The sequence below is a fragment of the Gavia stellata genome, chromosome 1 (genome assembly GCF_030936135.1).
Source record: "Gavia stellata isolate bGavSte3 chromosome 1, bGavSte3.hap2, whole genome shotgun sequence".
Lineage (NCBI taxonomy): Eukaryota > Metazoa > Chordata > Aves > Gaviiformes > Gaviidae > Gavia > Gavia stellata.
In genome coordinates this window covers 78,224,674-78,244,172 of record NC_082594.1, presented here as the reverse complement: position 1 = coordinate 78,244,172, position 19,499 = coordinate 78,224,674, and positions in this window count along the sequence as shown.

Here is a 19,499-nt window from a genome sequence, read left to right as displayed (position 1 = left end):
TTGCTCCTTACTGGAGAAGCACTCCTCACCTGAGAAACAGAGCCTGGGGTCAGGTGTCCTATTATTCCTCTGCAAGAACCTGCAGGCCATCTCTTCACATTGCATTCAAATAGATTTTTTTTCCCTACTCTTATAGGTATCCTTCCCCTTAACAATCCCATAGGCTGTCTGAAAAATACTGGGAAGAAGAGCCAACAGGATACTTGGTAGTAATTTTTAGGCATCTAGGGAAATTCTGTCTTATGGTAGCTGAAGACTTCACATACTTTTGGTGCAGGGAAGTGGTAATTTAGTTGAGAGCTTCAGTTATGGCATTTTGTCTTATATGCAATATCTGTGCAAAAGAGGTTGTTTTGAATGTGATTTGAACTTTTTTTATTATCTTAGGTGTGTAGTTTCAACACACACGAAAAAGGAAATGTCTTTCCTTTTACATTCTTTTAACTGTAAAATTAACTTCAGCATATTCTTTATTATAAGATCCAAGTACCTATATTTTTAAAGCCTTTAATAAGTATAAATTGATGTTAAATTACCTGTACTACATGCAACTATAGCATTGCTAATATCCTAGTGTCTCCTGTGAATTGCTGGATTTATTTGGTTTCCTTGAAGATATGAATCACAAGAGGAGACTTGTCTTCCTGCCAGGAGTTTTTCTGCAAATAGTTTTCCTCTTTTTGCAATTTTTTTCCGATGTCATATAGCATAGCTGAAGAGCTTTGTTTCTGTTGGGGAGAAAGACAGTTCATCTTTGCAGCTTCTCTCTGTAAAAACACATTTAAAATAACTTTGAAAGCACACTGTTCCTTGCTTTGGGTTTAATGTCTCTGCTCCTACAGAAGATGCCATAAATCTAATGAGACACAAGAAGAGGTGAAAAGCAATAGTAAGAGTGAGAGAACAAAAGTGAAGGGGGAGGGGGGCAGAAAAAAATGACACCATTATCTCAATGAAAAGTAAAATAAATTGCCAACTGCTGACAAAACCCTAAAAAATTGAGTAAAAATGATCACTTCAGAGAAAATGAGAGGTTAAAGAAAATTATTTAAATCTCGCAAGCTTTGTGTTGACAGTGATTAGATTATGTTACCTCAAGCAACAAAAGAAAGATATCTCAACATATATATGAATTGCATGCATATTAGGTGCTATGAGTGATTTAAAACTGGCTGCAATTAAATCATTTCTAGTAGTAAAATTAGGATAGAGATTGACTATTGAGAGGAGGCTTAAGAGACTGCTGGCTGGTTTTATATGAAAAATGTGTGTGTTGATAGATCACATTGATTTTCTCAATATGAACTGATTCTAAAACTGATACAGGTCATATTATAACAGCAATAATAACATATCAGAATTTAAAGACTGAGCTTAGCTGAACATCTGTACCACTGCTAGAGTTGCGATGCAGAGTTATTATCCCTCCACTGCCTTCAAACATGTGGCAGATTTGGAACTCTTTCTTGAACAAGTTTGCTAATGATTTGCTGGGAATCCTTCATTTGTTAGTTGCTCCATAATACATCCATGAAAATGTTTTAGGACACATCTTTGTAAATAGTACCTCATTTACTGAATATATTCTAACATATATCAACCACATTTCATATTTACTACTCCTCTTTAGAAAATTGTTGGTATCTATTTTGAAAATAAAACTCAATGTACCCCCTTAACCTCCCTCTGCCAAGTAATATAAGTTCTTACAGAATTCTGATTTAAAAAAAACTGGGCAAGACCTTTCCCTGCTATGAATTGTTCTGGATCTCTTTAGTCAGTGGAGCTCTCCACGATCATGAGAATCTTTTAAAAAAAATAATTTTTTCTTGAGCACGTCACCTGCTTGTGAGCAGCTTCATAACAAAAATTAATAGTTCGTGAACAGGTAGGTATTAGTTTGCTGACCATCAGAACATGATAATAACTGAGATATAAATTTAATCATCATTCAGGAATGACGTGATTACCACAATTTTGTTGTTGTCTTTCTTTTTTTTAAAGGCAGAACTGATTTTGCAATGAATGGTTTAACATCTTTAATATACTTATCCTACTTAGGCTACAAGTAATGTAATTGGAATCTTTTTCAGTACGTTAAGTGAAGGAAATACAAACTTTGCTCTGCCTTGACATGTGTTAGATAGATACATGGTGTGCATGACAAATCATAATTTGGCCCTAGCAAATGAAAGCATTCTGTCATTTTGGCCAGAAAACTCAGTCTCGCAGCAGGCGTCAAATCCTCTACTCCTTCTTCAAAGCTTAAAAAGACAGATTTTGAGAATAAGTATTGTAGCTTATTGAAGGAAAAAAAAATAAAATAAAATAAAATAAAATAAAAGTGCAATGTGCACATTCAACATTTGGTGGAATAAGAATTAATATTTATACAGTGCTTTGAATATTTAGAGCATTTTACCAAGATTAGCCAATTACTTTACTACATTTTTTTTGTTTGTTTGTTTGTTTTAAAAGAGCTATAAATGTCTTAGACTACAAGCCTTGAGAATTACTTGGTTTTTTCTGGCCTTTTGTTAATAATTATATTTTTTTGTTGTTGTTTCAATTTACTTGTCTATAATATATGAAAGTATTTTCCATAATCTTTTTCAGTTATTCCAAATTCATTCAGGTGTGAAGTTCAAGAAATAACACACTCCTTAGAGCTTTCCACAAACGATGACCTGTCTGTTTTAGCTGAACTCCCAGTGAGATTTGACTGGCCTGTCTGGATTCTACAGCTTCTTTTTGATGAGATTTGGATGCTGAATTGAGCCCGCATTCCTTAACCACACACTGTAATCAGACCTCACTTTCTTGGCAATAGATGTGGAGTGCTTGCTGAACTTTGATGATGCAATGTACAACCCAGCACCCCTGCCCCCTGGGTTTTGAGGATCTGCTAGACTAAATGGTCTTTCTTGGTGGCAATTATGTATGAGGACTTTCTTTGGTCCTTAGAATGCTTTTCAGAATCGACACTGAGCAGACTGAATTTTGGTGATCCTGTAAGAGCTGTTTATAACCAAACACAAATTGGCTTGCATTAGAACAAAGCAAATGCACAAAATTATTTCTTCACCACTGCTAAACCCAGAATTAAGCTTTTATGTAACCCGGAAACATGTTTTCTGAGTGTTTTGCTTTTAGCTGGAGCTGAGGGGATAGCAACAAAAGCAGTATAAAAGGGTTACTTTTATACTATTCTTGCCCTACTCTGAAATTTCATGGAAGGAAGATTACCCAGAACCACTGCTGAGAGAAGTGAGACCTTGACTACATCTGCCCAGCTCTAACCCTCCAGGTGATTCTGGTATGTGTTGGGAAAACAAACAAAACACAGATAATGGTTATAGGTAAGGCTTACCCAAAAGCATTAGACTGCATTTCCTAGGCGTGTACAAGAAACAAAGAAGCATAAATGATTTCTTAACAGCTTTAATCCTTATAAAATATTGGGCGTGAGAGACCAAAAGGTGATAGTAGCCTATGTAACAACAGCTAATATTAAAAAAAAAAAAAAAAAAAAAAAAAAAGAGATTAGCCTGGGGTGACATGAAAAAAAAAGGTCATTGGTGGCTTATACCAGTGATATAACTTAGACAGCAATAGACAGTGAGAGCAACAGTCCCTTGGGGAAACATATCCACAAACGTCCGCCACTGCTCTGTGTAAAGGCCAGGCGGGTAGACAGGACATAGACACTTGGAACTGCTGGAATCCTCTTCCCAAACAGAGTTCCTGCAGCTGGTCATGACTGGCCTGGAGGCTGTGATTGGTGCCAGAATGTTTTCTACAGGACACACGTGTGTGTGTCTATGTGTATATTTATGGCAGAACACAAATTGCTGTCCACCCACTATGCCCATCCTGCTTAGCAAGTGAATCTTAGATTTTATGTCCTTGACTGGTGTGGTTCTGTCCTTGTGGCTACTGCACCCTTAAATTCCCCTGTGACAGAGATTGAAAGAAGTCGGTCTTCTATTTCAGTTTTTGTATGTGAATTGATTCTAGTGACTGTAATTCTGTAGCACCAGAATCTGCATTAATTCTTATTTATGTAAAGTTTATGTACGCATTCAATTCTGCATGCTCACCCAAGCATCACATATATGCAAATCCACTTAGAATTAGTGAAGTTATGATTTATTGTAGTCATCCTACTTTATTTAATACACTGTATCTATGGATCTATTAAAGTAAACTCATATTTATTGTTAAACTGGTCTAAGTGTTACAGTTGTCAGCTGAATAGACATCCTGTGTTCAAAAAACTTTTTTTATTTAAATGGAGGAAAACCAGTTGTTATGAAGTTAGAAATAGCATTTATTTTTTAGATAGATTATTATAAATATGCAAGTTTATCACTGGTTATATATATCAGATCTGCTTATTGTTTCATCAGATTAAACATAGAAATAGAATTCACTGTACATTTATACTGACAGTCATCTCTTCTTTTAACTTACCTTATGAACTATGTTTATTGAATCAGTGAACAGCTGTCAGAACACAGCACAGCAGCACTCTTGTTTTCTTTTTCTTTAAAAGAAGGAAGCATATATAAAATGCAGCAATAGATTTAGTCCTCAACCATTTTCATCCTGATTCCAATCCTCATCTTTTAGGTATCTGTCCTACTCTTGAACTTCCAACACGGGGCTCAGGCAGAATTAACTGCCTAAGACGAGCCACTGTCTAACGTACCACAGTCAATGTACCAGCTGAACCTGTAGGTTGACCAATAGAAAATACCCTGATGGCTCTCAGAGAGGCTTTTTATGTCTTTGTTACTAGCAGGGGATGTCTCCTTCCTGCCAGGGTATACTGTAGGATGTTAGCTTGCCTCCTGCTTGCCCCTACATGGTATTTAAACCCCTCTTTTAAAAATGTTAGAATTCAGTATAAATTTATTTTTTTCTTCCCAGATCTGGGGAGGTCAGAAGGTAGAATTTCATTTCAAGACACCTTTCTTTTGCTCAGATAAGATATTCTTGGTTCACAACCTTTGCTGGTTTATGAACTCCCAATACAAATTATGCATGCACAATGATGTATTACGTATTTGCACTCCCTTTTCTTAATCACCTTTGATAAACACCTTAGAATTTTTTTGTAAGTACCTAGAGGTTGCTAAACCACTGGAAGAAAGCAACTGTAGGTATGCTATCATTTCATGCAGAACAAGGTATCCTCCACTCTTTGCTACTAAAGGGTTGTGTATCTTGAAAATCTTAGGTTCTCAAGAAAAAAGCAAGTGTGAATGTGACACTCCACCCTTGTGCTTAAAGCACTCATCTATGAGGAAAACTAGGATTCCCATTCATGTTTGTGGGATGGTTTCTCTACAGAAATCATTCTTGAATACAATATAATCCAAATTACAAGCATTAAAATACAGAACTATATTTGGACAAGAAGTAACTGAAATTAAGGTTCCTTCAATCCCTAGTTGGTGCTCCCAGCATGTATCACAGAGAACTGCTTGCTGTTTTGTGACATGGTGTAAAGTAAAATAGCCCTGTAAGAAAGCTGTGAATGTTTCCTTTTACAGCGTTAGAAGTTTGGAGTGTTCTGTACTCTCAGAAATGTCCCAGCTGCTTTTCTATTTGGGCACGCAGTACCAACCTTGCTCTTAAAATACATCTGCTGAGGGACTGCTTGTGACTGTACAGAGAGGAGAGTTCGACTCTGCAGGTATGTGATACTGAGTTGCAGAATGGACTTAATGTATCTTGCCTGAGTACTCCTAAAGATTAACATAAGGTCTCTTTCAGACTCTGTCTGTTGGTTTATACCTTACAATGACTCTACCTTCCCTTCTTCCTCCCCTAGGTGGATGCCATTCATCAGAAAACTGAGCTGAGATCTGAGTAAACGTGGTGGTACAGTATTAAATGAGTGTAGCAGTACTCACAGCTGCCCTTGGCTTTTGTTAGAAATTGATCTACTAGATTGGTTGAAACCAGTTAGATCAACTTTATCAAGGAAGATAAGCTGAATGATTCTGGAAAAGGTTGCAGGAACAAAGTACTTGTTAGCACTCAGATGCTTCTTAAAAACTTTTGTTTAAAACTAAGGAGGTTTTATGTGACATCTAGGCATGTTTTTTGAGGCTTACGTTCTAAAGATAGCAATTCCTTCCTTAGGTCCCACTTTTTGTACACATGCCTTTTAGCTACTGGCTATAGCTGTCTTTTGTTTCTTCTTAAGTAGTATTTCTTGATTGATGTGAATTGTTTAACACTAAATAATATTAAGGACATTTGCTTTACATTACAAATAGTTATTGCTGATTTATGAAAAATACTGAGTTGTCCTACAATCATGAAACTTGTTTTTTGACATTGGTGTATCTTTTGTCCCCTAACATCTCTGCCTTTGTTCTCTCAGAGACAACTTCAATTCCCCTTTCACTAGGATATTTCCTTTGGATGAGACAGAATTAGATCAGTAGCTGATCATTATTCATGTGCTTCTATTTCTTAGACTAGAAAGGGAGTTGTATTATGTTGACTCAGTGAACACAGGTATTATGACTCAGTGAAGATAATACTTTGGGTTTCTGTCCTCTGATGAGAAGCCATATCTAACTGGGGGCGAGGAAAATTGGGATGTGGTTGAAAATTGTCCCAAAAAAGAGGCAGATATTGACAAATTTTCTTAGGGAAAAAATTTCTGGAGAAGAACTGAAAGACAGGCAAAATGCAATCCCTTAAGGAAACTAGTTAAAAATATATATATACTGAACCTACTTAACCTTTTTTTTGTTTGTTAGGGGTTTTTTGGTGGGTTTTTTTTTTTTTTAACTCTTTCTAAAATATAGACTCTGCTATCAGCAAAAAAATATTCAAGAAATGTATGAGGAAGAGGTCAACATTTTGGCCAGAAATTAATATCCCCTACAATTTCACATTTCATGAAAGGAAGAATAAACTCACAGTGTTGCTCAAACACAAATAGCAATATAGTAGTTGAAATATCTAGGACATACTGTAAACTTAGGTGCTAAAGCCTACTGTTTTGAAGAAATATTGCTTTGTTACTCTGGCAGAAATATCCTGATAGCAAATTTTTAGGAATCTTATGCCTTACACATACTTATACCAGTGGAAACAGCTAGTGGAAAGTTATTGAAGTTTTCTGAAATAGATGCATCTATGGTCTTTTTAAAGCCACTGATAATTAAAACTTGAGTACTCATTCAGCATAAATGTCAGCAACTTTGCAGACATAAGCAACGAAAGAAGAAATGTTGGCTCACTTCTCTGTTCCTGTAGTTTTCCGTTGCTTTAAACTGTGGATTTCAAATAAACAGGGCATGAATGTAGGGCAGGCTCTTCATTGCCTCTTCCAAGTCTACAACAAATTATGATGCGTTGCTTACAGAGTACTCTTTTTTTATTCACAGATACGTTAAAAATTGGTTGCTGTCTGTGTGACCTGTGAATAAATGATGTGTCTTAAAGAAGATTCACCACAGGTTTTGACATCATTATTTTTCTCTGATAAAATGCGGGCAGATCAGAGTGTTGGAGCCAGCCCATTACTTCAAAAGCTGCTTTGTATGTGTTTTAGTTTGAGAATGATCTGTTGGTTTGATTATGAGTTCATCATAACCCTTATACCCTGTGACAAAATCTCCAATTTGGTAAGTTAGTCTGAGTGGTATACAGTCAGAACAGCACAGAAGTCACAGAGACTTTTACAATTTTCAGAACTCTCCAGAAAAGACAGTGGAAAAATATATCAGAATTTTTTATTTTTTCTCTCTATGTCTCCTCATCTGCTGGAAAAAACAGTTACCATTTTGTCATGAACGCAGCCTACAGAGTTTCCATATAGGATTTGCCTTTATACTTACTGAGGTGGGGCTTATCTGGTTTTTTAGGTGTAACAAATGTTGTACAGAATACACATAGGTACTGCCAGATAGAGATCATGAAGTTCCCTTGAAAAAGTAATCTTTCCTAATTTTAAATGTCTACAGCTGATTTCTACATCTTAGTTTGTCACCACTTTACAGTTAATGGAGAAATAGGTACCTCTGTGGAATCTCATAAAGCAGATGTCCGAAATAGTTCACATGAGCTATGCCCTAAAATGCCCAGTTTCTCTCCATTCCCTCTAATGAAATACTAAGCTAACTTTCTCAGAGGTAGACTCACTATAGACTTCTAGGCATGTTGCCAAAATATAAGAATCTAAGGCCATTTTTGTAAAACTAATTTATCTTACATTGCCTCCAGCTGACCTCCAAACTCTACGTGCTGCCCTGAGATGCCTGTATTTTGGATGGGCAGATAGTAGAGAACTTAGGAGAAGCCCATTTTCTTGTTGAGGAACACCTAGAAGCTAGACAGACCCTACAGTACCTAAAATGCCACTGGCAGCAAAAGTTTAGGCAAGGGAATTACCCCCATGAAATTAGGTGAGAAAAATCCCTGTCAGGATTTATTTAAATGAGGTTTTGATGATATTGGAATTATTATAGAAGCATAGCAAGTTCCTAGCAGACACATGTTAAAAGCACTCTGTCAGATTTTACTCCCTTACTGTGAAACAAGGGAAGACATTTTGAAGAGATTTATGATCTCATCTCTTATGAATCCTTTTAGGGTTTTAAGAAACCTCTAAGTACACTTACGTAAGAAATGTGATTCAGTACTGGTAGTTCATTCTCTGCCAGCACCTTTAGTTAGCTCTCTGCTGTGCAAAATGCAGCAAGCAGGCAGGTAATAAATATTTTGGAGACATCCAGATATTTTTGACAGCTGTTTTCTACCATTTTTATTTTTCTGACTTGGGGAGGGAGGCTTTTTTGATAGCTTCTTGTTTTTTGGAAGTATACATGGGTGGTTGTTTTTGGGGAGTGCTTTTTTTTTTAAATTTCCTTTTTTTATTTTCCTCCTTTTCTGTGGATTTTTTTGAAGAGTGGTGACATTCCTATTTTTGGCAGTTTGTTAGTGAGGGTTTATTTATTTATTTATTTATTTGTTTGTTTGTTTATTTATATGCTACTTTAGGGGTGGATTTTTTGTTTGTTTTTCAGAAGCTTTTCTTTCCTCCCATAGCACTTGCTTGTTGGGTTGGGTTTGTTTGGGGATTTTTTGTTTTCTTTTTTTTTCTTTTTTTTTTTTCTTTTTAATGTTTTCTTTCTTTTTTTACACAGGGGATTTCTTGTTGCTGGAGTTTGCTGGATATGGTTTTCTTTTCCCCCCTCTAGCAGTTACTCGTGGGGAATTGTTTATTTTTCTACTTATTTCAGTTTTTATATGGGGTTTCTTTAGATATTTAGTTAGAGAGGCTAAGGACATGGGGGAAGCTTCTAGCAGCTTCTCACAGAAGCCACCCCTGTAACATCCCCCACTACCAAACATTGCCGGACAAAACCAATACAACATTCTTTTGTATTGTTTGTTTTTTCCAGTGGCTTAACACTTCTTTCCATGTAGCAATTTGTGTGGAGCTTATTCATGATTATTTCTTTTTCCAGATTTTTATTTAAGCAAGAGCTGGGGAAGCTGGGTGATGGGGTTGGCTTCTTTTTTTACCCCCCCTGCCCCGCAGTTTGTGGGGTTTTTTTGTTTGTTTGTTTACTTGGTTTGTTCCTTCCCCCCCCCCCCCCCAAATCATGATTTCTGTTTGTAGTTACCTTTGGAAGGTGCTTAGGGCTTCTGCAGCCCACAGTTTTCTGTTAGCTGTTCCCTGCTAGGAAGATGACTATTATCTGAAAAGGGTGGGTACCCATGCACTATAACTGACTGCTGCACAGGGTGTATCAGGCTCCTGACCACCTCCAGGGGTGACACCTATTTCACTGGTGAACAAGAGTGTATATAACACAGGATTTGGCAGCTAGTGATGGCTGTGAAGGCAGGCAGCTGGAGAAGGTCCCTGGCACATAAAAGGCTTTGATTCGTACTGTGCCTGAAAGGGTGGGTGATGCCACCCAGGCTAGGGTGGCAGGAGATGTGCTCTGGGCCAGGCACAGAGTCCTCATGAACAGGAGAGGTAGGTGACTTTGTGACAGTAGATGCAGGTAAGGCTGAGGTGCTTGTTGCCTTCTTTGCCTCAGCCTTTATCAGGAAGGTCTTCCAGGTCTTTGTGCCTAGAGATATGGTTCAAGAAGGAGAAGAACTTTCCAATGGTGATAGAAGATCAATTAAGGAACTCTTGATGCTTACAAATCCATGGGAACTAATGGGATGCATCCAGTTCAAAAGGATAAACTCATCTGAGTCAACCCAAGGTCCCCTAAGGTGGTTAGAAATGGAGAACTTTCCCTGCAATGAAAGGCTGGGGGACCTGGGCTGAAAAAGAGATGGTTTGGTGGGGCGGGGGGGGGGGGGGGGGGGGGAGCGGGGAGGAACCTAACAGTCATCCCCCACTGCCTACAAGAGGTTATCGAGGAGGTGGATCCAGGACCAGCAGTGCCTGATGGAGGAATGACAGACAATAAATTGGTGTTCCAACTGGTTATAAGGAAGGATGTGGTGTGGGAATGTTCAATATGAGTTTTATTAACCATTGAAACAGACTGCATGAATAGCTTGTGGAGTATCTGTCCTCAGACATTTTCTAGACTCAGCTGGACAAAACCCTGAGCAACCTTGTCTGAATTCAGTGTTAAACCCTGTTTTGAATAGAAGGTTGGACATTGCTTCCTACTTGAATGTTTCTAGATGTTGTGTCACTTAATGGGCATTTATCCTCCTACTTAATAGCTTGTGCTGTCATATAGTTGTCTGCAGAATTCATGAAAATATAAAATATTTATTTTTGAGTACCTGAAAACTAAACATTATAAACTTATTTCTGGACCTTGCCAATGTGGGAGTTTATTGGGGCTGGTAGGATCACATCAGAATAAGGAGAACAAAGCCAGTATGGTTCAACATTCCTTTTGCGTATTCTTGTTGTAAAAGCTGAATGAAAGAAACTGAAATGTCATTCTCTAACTATACTGATGATTGGCTCTTTCACAAATACTACTTCGTCCTTCAGTATATAACAAATTAGTATTTCCTCATTGAATCCTTTTCGTCATCTTAACTGCACACTGGATTTAATGAATGTGGTGTCTACAGATCCAGACTAATAAAAGGAAGGCAGAACTGTACAGTTTGTTCAACACAAACCGTAATGATTTCTTCTCTTTATTCCAGTGGTGGCACAAGTGAGGAAAGACAGCAAGTATCTCTTATGCGTTTTGTTTGTTTGTTTGTTGTTTTGGTTTCTGCCTCCCCCCCCAACTAAGCTGCATCATAACTGCAGACAGGGGAAAACTCAAAACCACAGATTTTCAAGCTGTCAAGTTTTTCCCAAACATAAATTTTGCAATATTCCCCTATTCCTACTTCTTTATTCCAAGACCATTTCTGTCAGCACTTTTAAATCCAGGAGCTACTTCTGTGTGTAGGAAGTATCACAAAATTTGTAACAACCCATAAAGAATAGACAATTTACACAGATGATTGTACCCTGATGTTGTCACTTGCAGTGAAGGAAAAGTTGCTCATTCTATTCAGTATTCATCTTGACATTGTTTATTTTGTTTGTTTTGTTTTTCTGAATGCATATAAAATGTTAGGTAATTATTTTTTTCCTAAACATTTTTCAGCTTGTAATCAAAAATTTCATAGCAGATTTTAATGTTCTGTTTATTTGCTTTTTAGAGCCAATATAATCTATATGATTTTGTTTGTTATAATTTTATTTCTTTTTCTGACATATTTCACCTGTTCATCAGCTTAAACACACTTGCGTTTTCCAAATGTACATATTTTAACTGGAGCACAGTCCCTCACTGCTGTATTCATGTCTATAGTATTCTCCTTAAATAACAAGGTATGCTGGTGTGATTACACCCGTTCACACAGACAAAAACTGCATTAAAATATTTCAAAGAAATTTTATTATTAAAACTGAATATATACTTTGGTGACAACATTCTTCACTCCTTTCCAGTGCTGCTAAATGCATAACAGTTATCACATATACAAAGCAGTTGTTTCTACCAGTGGGAGGGAGGAGGAGTATCCTACCTATTCTACTGAAGCAGATACTAAGGAGACACCACCTGAAAGGACAGGAGAAAGAATACGTGGAAGTAGCTTTTTATGTGAAATGATTTGAACTTCAAAGAGAGTTGATTTTATGTTTTGTTCCTCCCCTTCCCCCTGAGTTTTTGTTTTGTTTTCTTTCCTTGTGTTTAATTTTCTTTCTTTTTTTTTTTCCCCACATTTAGACTAAGGGTACAGGAAATTTTTTTTTTCCTCAGATAATTTTACTTATTTTATCAACTGTTTTTAAAAACAGTTCTCCTACCTCTGTCTACACCTTCAACTTACACTGGGTTTTACGGTCTTTTAGTAGTCATCAGTAAAACAAATACAATCTTTTGGGGCATTTGATTTTCTGTGATATAAAATCCATTTCTCATTTTTTACATGTCTTGAAAACAACTTGATATCCTGATTAATTTTCACCTAGTACTGATTGTGCCATCCATACATCATTGTTCCATGAGGGAACTGTTCAAATTACTAAGATAAGAAGACTTACGGTATTGATACCAAAGGAGGTGTGAAGTATTTTGTCATCAGAACATGTTAACAAAATTTGTTAACAACACTTGTTGAACAAAATGTAAGCAGTATTTTTTACCAAAACCTAATTACAAAACTGCTACAGTCTGCTTATTATTACTTGTAAGACTGTTGGTGAATGTTTGGGAGTTGCTCAGAAAGTAAAAGATATTTCAGATATGTGAGTAAAATACTTAGGTTTATGAAGGTTATGAATTTCAGTAACAGACAAAATTGCAGAAAGGCAAAAGCACTTTGGAACATGATCAGATAAATTATTCATTAATAAGAAGGTTGTATAAGTTCTTTTCATGCAGAGAAAAGAATGTGTATGGAGCAAAAAGGATAACATATATCTAGAAACAACATCCAGTAATTCATGCAGACTTTGTAACATAGTTTCATAGTGTCAAAACTACAATGGAAATAATTATTGATTACAGACTAAAGAGAAAATCAGATAATTTATTTTGCATGTTTCTTCCTCATTAAATCTTCTTGCTATTGACTATTTTATGAATCTTCAAAGATATATCATTACAGTTTAATGAAGAAAATGCTTTGTGGCATTTCTAACTTACCTTGATAATACATATTAGCACAAACAGTAAAAATCTTTTCGTAACTGAATTAATAGATAAGTTATTAGGTCTTAAAGCTGCCCTTTGTCAGAGAGAGAGATGGTAGAACTACAGATGCTGAAAAACTTGCTTCCTCTAAGAGGAGCTTTAGGAATGTTTAAGTGGAACGGATTCTATAATACACAAAAAAATTAATGATCTTCTTCATATCTTTTTTGCACTCTACTGCTTTTCAACACTAGTGCCTGTAATCATTGGTCATTGAGGCAAATTCTAAAAAAAAAAAAAAAGACTACTAAAAAATAACCAAGAAGGAAATTGAAGTAGACAAGAACCTATATTAGGGACAGATATTTTGATGTGTGGCTAGCTGATTTTAAAGATAGACCAAAAAAATTTTACAAAATGTGTGATTATATGTGCTCTTTTACTTCCTAAGGAATCACTGTAGCTTTTAGATGGCCAAGGGAATTAACAGAACATGTATTAGCAGGAAAATGTCTTGCAGACTAAACAGTAATAAATTAAAACTATTTTGTTCAGTGGGATAGAGGTATGGCTCTGTAGTCTGGAAGTCTTATGAAACCAACTTGAAAGAGGTTTGTTTCATAAATTTTAATTGTAAGCCAATGTAGGTAGGAGTGGATTACTTTTCTTCAAATAGATGGATTCATAGTCAGTCAACATTTACCCAGTTATGAAGATGTAGACCTGAGGTAAAAAGCAAATTCAGAAGCATATTGTTGGAAAGAGAGCTGTTCCAGTCCACCTTATTACTAGTTAAACTGGTTAAAATATCCTACTTTTTAAAGAATTATGTTTAAGATCATACAATCCAGAATTTTATTTTTGTAAGTACCATATTTTTCTTGCAGAATTTTTAAAGTGTATTTCTCAATTGATTCTATAGTTATATTTACACTGAACTGTTAGGAGTTCTTACTAGACTTATTATTTTACAGCACTGAGTATAATAAAACTGGTAAAGCCACAGAAGTAATATGATCAGTATGAAATATTTCATATAACACTGATCTGCATATATTTTAAGGATTTTTTAATTTTATTCTAGAACACACTGATCTTCATGGTAATGAAACAACAGGGATAGCAAATACATGCTCGGAAAGAAGCCCGTTTTCTTTTTTTAATTATTTTTTGTTATTATATTATACAGCTTAAACTGGAAAGTATACTAATATATGTAAAAACGAAAAAAAAAAAAGCAAGTGGTTTAGAACTCCAAAAAGATAAGGCAAGATAACACAGAACACACTGAATCTTAATTTTAATGTAGAGATATCTATGGTAGAAGCTCAGATGTTATCACTTCAGAGCATTCAAAAAAATGAATACTTTTTTGAGAACAAGATTTGGAAATCGTTGTGACAAAAATCACAACTGACTGTTGAGAAATGAGGGAACTGGAGAAAGTAGAAAGCAAAGTAACCATCTGGCATTGTGTGATAAAGGGTGGAGGGAAAACTAAGAAGCATTCATCTCAGCTAGAAGTTCATATTATTATTGTATCATCATCAAGTTGCTATCAAGCAATCTGCTTTTTGGAAGGATGGAGTAGAAAACTATATGGGATAAATCTGGTGGGCCTTCTCACAATATGAGAAAAACACAACTGTTAACTGGAGTGGACCACTGGATGTCATTGGTATCACTGAACACTTAATAAAATCAGTCAAGTTGAACCTGGGAAATACAAGGAGGATTCAATAATTAGTGTTCTCATTCTCTTTCCACACAGCAGTAATCCACTTCTACACATGTGTCTTGATGCTTCTGACTAGGAAAGATTTAAGTGTCCTCTTTGTGAGATTTTCTATCCCTGTCTTGCATTCAGTTTTGTTGGACAGATAAATACCTGCATGAACATCGCAGATATTATTTTTGGTAGAAGAGTATTCCTGGGAGTGTAAAGCATCTAAGAACATTTTATATTTTTCTATGTTGAAATATCCTAAACTGAAGTCCACAGAAAAGTTTCACTGGATTTATTAAGGTTGTACCAAATCCAGAGTGATACTTTTCTTCTAATTTCCTTCTTGCAAGCACAGAAAACCTGATTTATACTAAAGTGAGTATTGTCCTACCTTCCTTTACAGCAGTGAAAACTGACCACAGCTGCAGATGGGACACATTCAGGATTCCCTGGAATAATTTAAAAAATAAATATTTCTTACTATTATTTTATATTTATCAATAATAATAGATGACTCTCCTATGTCAATCTGTTCTTTTTTTAAAAAAAATGGAGCACATTATATATGCAGCTTTTTCTATTTTACCTTGGTTCCTATATTTCTTATGAAGTGTGGAGAATTATTTTGTGTTCATAGATACTGTGTTTGTAAAGACTGTATGGGTCCTCCTAATATATAGTTATTTTTTGTTGCCTGTTATTGAAGAAAATAGGGACTAGACTGGATGAAGAAATCCAGTCCCTCATCCATTCAGTCCTGTGTGGTTTCATTCCTAAAAAATTGTCTGGCTGAATAAGAAAAATCTGTCTGATACATCATGATAATGAATTCTCACAAAGGCATGTAAGAATACATTTCATAGTAATACTATAAAAACTGCAAACAACATTTTCTTCAACTTTCCTTCCCGGCTGCTTAAATATTAGTGATTAAGACAATTATAATGAAGCTTATTTATAGTCCTACTGCCTATCCAAGCTATATATCCTCAAAGACTTATTCAGGAAATATAACATCAAGCTCTTTAAATCATGAGTGTTCTTACTGAATAAACAACCAAAGAAAACCATGACTACTCTCAGCAGAAAAAGGAAGTGAAAAAAAAATGAGAATTAATCATAATCAGGTATACTTATCATGAGCAGCAAGCATGATAAAATAAATATAACAGCATACAGCTAAGTTATTTTAGTTTTTGTTTATTTATAATCATAAAGCAAGTTGTTAAAACAAAGGATACTGACCAGATCTTGGAAAAAGAGGACAAAAGTTATTCAGTAATTTTTTTAGGGACAAGATTTTTAAAATTCCTATTGTATTCCACATGATTTTTAGTTCTATACGAACTTTGCCAAGTTTTTAATAGTGTGTTGGAAACTTTAGCATTCTTTTTATATAAAGTCAAGCATAAATATGGATGAAATTTAGTGTTGCATTACATCATTTTGTTAATGTTTTGCTGCATTCAGAGTTGCATCTTCTTTTGCTCACACCTAATTAGAAGTACCACAATTTACTTGATCATTCTGGTCTGTAAAAGCTAAGGACGTTGGGCTTGTCTAGTTTGGAGAAAAGGAGGCTGAGGGGTAACCTTATTGTTCTCTACAGTTTCCTGAGGAGGGGAAGTAGAGAGGGAGGTGCTGAGCTCTTCTCCCTGGTATCCAGTGATAGGATGTGTGGGAATGGCTCAAACCTGTTCCTGGGGAGGTTCAGACTTGACATTAGGAAGCATTTCTTTACCGAGAGGGTGGCCAAACACTGGAACAGGCTTCCTAGAGGTCAATGCCCCAAGCCTGTCAGTGCTTAAGAGACATTTGGACAATGCCCTTCATAACATAGCAGGTTGAGGGCCATCAGGGAATGAGAGAGGGAGATAGACGCTTGGAGTCACACCCTGCGTCCCAGGGTAGAAACCCAGAAGGCAGACAGAGCCCATGCTACAGAGAACTCCCTGTCCTCTCTGCCTGGCTGAATGTGGTGACTTGGAGGACAGGGGGCAATGGCAAGATGTTCCTGCCCGACACAACAGGCACCGCAGGCGCGTCTGCCCAGTGACTACCTCACCTTCCCATGTGCCGTTGCAAAACAGGTACATTGCTCTGCAAGGGGAACTGGGCAATGGTGAGGATGATAGTTCTCTCAGCTTGGGGGTGTTGTCAAGGTCTAGTCAGACCACCCCCCGCATCAAAACCAACTCAGTAAAAAATAAAAGACAGTCATTGTCATAAGTGACTTGCTTCTGAAGGGAGCGGAAGGAAGCTACATAGGGAAGTCCACTGCCTCACTGGGGCTCAGGTTAATGATGTAAAGAAGCAGCTTCCTTCCCTAGTACGGCCCTCAGATTATTATCCCCTTTTGATCTTTCAGGTAGGCAGTGATGAAGTAGTGAGAAGAAGTCCAAGGGCAATGAAGAGAGATTTCAGGGCCTTGGGACGACGGGTCAAGGGATCGGGAGCACAAGTCGTGTTGTCCTCTATCCCTTCAGTTGCGGGGAATGATGAGGGGGTAAACAGGAAAAGCCAGCAGATCAATGCCTGGCTCCGAGCCTGGTGTTTCCGGCAGGACTTTGGGTTCTTTGACCATGAATTGATTTACCAAACACCAGGCCTGCTAGTAACAGACGGGAAAAGCCTATCTCACAGGGGGAAGAGGGTTCCAGGACAAGAGTTAGCAGGGCTCATTGAGGGACCTTTAAACTAGATTTGAAGGGGGGTTACTGGGCTTGTTAGAGAGGCACCTGGGTGTAGTAGCTCAGTACATGTGGGGCAGCATGCTAGTATTTTGGAGAATCAGAAGGCCTACCACCGCTCAAGGGAGAAAATTACACACATAACTCCATTCCTGAAATGCTTATACACCAATGCACGCAGTATGGGGAATAAACAGGAAGAATTAGAGATCTGTGTGTGGTCGCAGGGCCATGGTGTCATTGCAGTTACTGAGACATGGTGGCATAGCTCACATGACTGGAACGCTGTCATGGATGGCTATGTTCTTTTTAGGAAAGACAGGCCAGCAAGGCGAGGTGGTGGAGTTGCTGTTTACGTGAGAGAGCAACTGGAATGTGTCGAGCTCTCCCTGGGGGTGGATGAAGAGCAAGTTGAGAGCTTGTGGGTAAGGATTAAGGGGCAGGCTAATATGAGAGACACTGTTGTGGGTGTTTATTACAGGCCACCTGATCAGGATGGGGAAGCTGATGAGGCCTTCTACAGAGAGCTGAGAGTCGCCTCACAATCACAGGTCTTGGTTCTCATGGGGGACTTCAATCACCCTGATATCTGCTGGGAAGGCCACACAGCCAGGCACGTACAGTCCAGGAGGTTCCTCCAGTGTATTGATGATAACATTTTGACTCAGGTGGTGGAGGAGCCAACAAGGAGAGGTGTACTACTGGACCTAGTACTGACAAACAAAGAGGGACCGGTGGAGGACATTAAGGTTGGGGGCAGCCTTGGCTGTAGCGATCATGAGAAAGTAGAGCTTAGGATCATGTGCGGTATGCACAAAATGACAAGTCGGATTGCAACCTTGGACTTGAGGAGGGCTAACTTTGATCTCCTCAAGGAACTGCTTGGAAAAATCCCATGGGTTAGGGCTCTAGAGGGTAGGGGGGCTCGAGAGAGCTGGGTGATATTCAAGTCCCATTTCCTCCAAGCTCAGGATCGGTGTATCCCTAAGAGCAAGAAATCCGGCAAGGGAAGCAGGAGACCGGCATGGTTGAGCAGGGAGCTTCTGAAAAAACTCAAGTGGAAGAAGGAGGTTTACAGTACGTGGAAGAAGGGACTGACCACTTGGGAAGATTACAAGAATGCCGTCAGAGTATGCAGGGATGAAACGAGGAAAGCCAAGGCCTCCTTGGAATTAAACCTGGCAAGGGATGTCAAGGTCAACGGGAAGGGTTTCTTCAAGTACATCGGAGGCAAAAGGAAAACTAGAGAAAATGTGGGCCCACTGTTGAACGAGACAAGTGCCAGGGTGACAGATGATGCAGAGCAGGCAGAGTTACTGAATGCTTTCTTTGCTTCAGTCTTTACTGCTCCGGCCAGCCCTCAGGAGTCCCAGACTTCGGAGGTAAAAGAGAAAGTCTGGAGGAAGGAAGACTTTCCCTTGATTGAGGAGGATGAAGTTAGAGACGAGTTAAGTAAACTGGACATCCACAAGTCCATGGGTCCTGATGGGATGCACCCACAAGTGCTGAAGGAGCTGGCAGAAGTCATTGCTGGGCCACTCTCCATCATCTTTGAAAGGTCCTGGAGAACAGGCAAAGTGCCTGAGGACTGGAGGAAAGCCAATGTCACTCCAGTCTTCAAAAAGGGCAAGAAGGAAGACCCAGGAAACTACAGGCCAGTCAGCCTCACCGCCATCCCTGGCAAGATGATGGAACAGCTCGTTCTGGACATCATCTCAAAGCACCTGGAGGAAAAGAAGGTTGTCAGAAGTAGTCAACATGGATTCACCAAGGGGAAGCATGTCTGACCAATCTGATAGCCTTCTACGATGGCATGACTGGATGGATAGATGAGAGGAGAGCAGTGGTTGTTGTCCACCTTGACTTCAGCAAGGCTTTTGACACTGTCTCCCACATCATCCTCATAGACAAGCTTAGGAA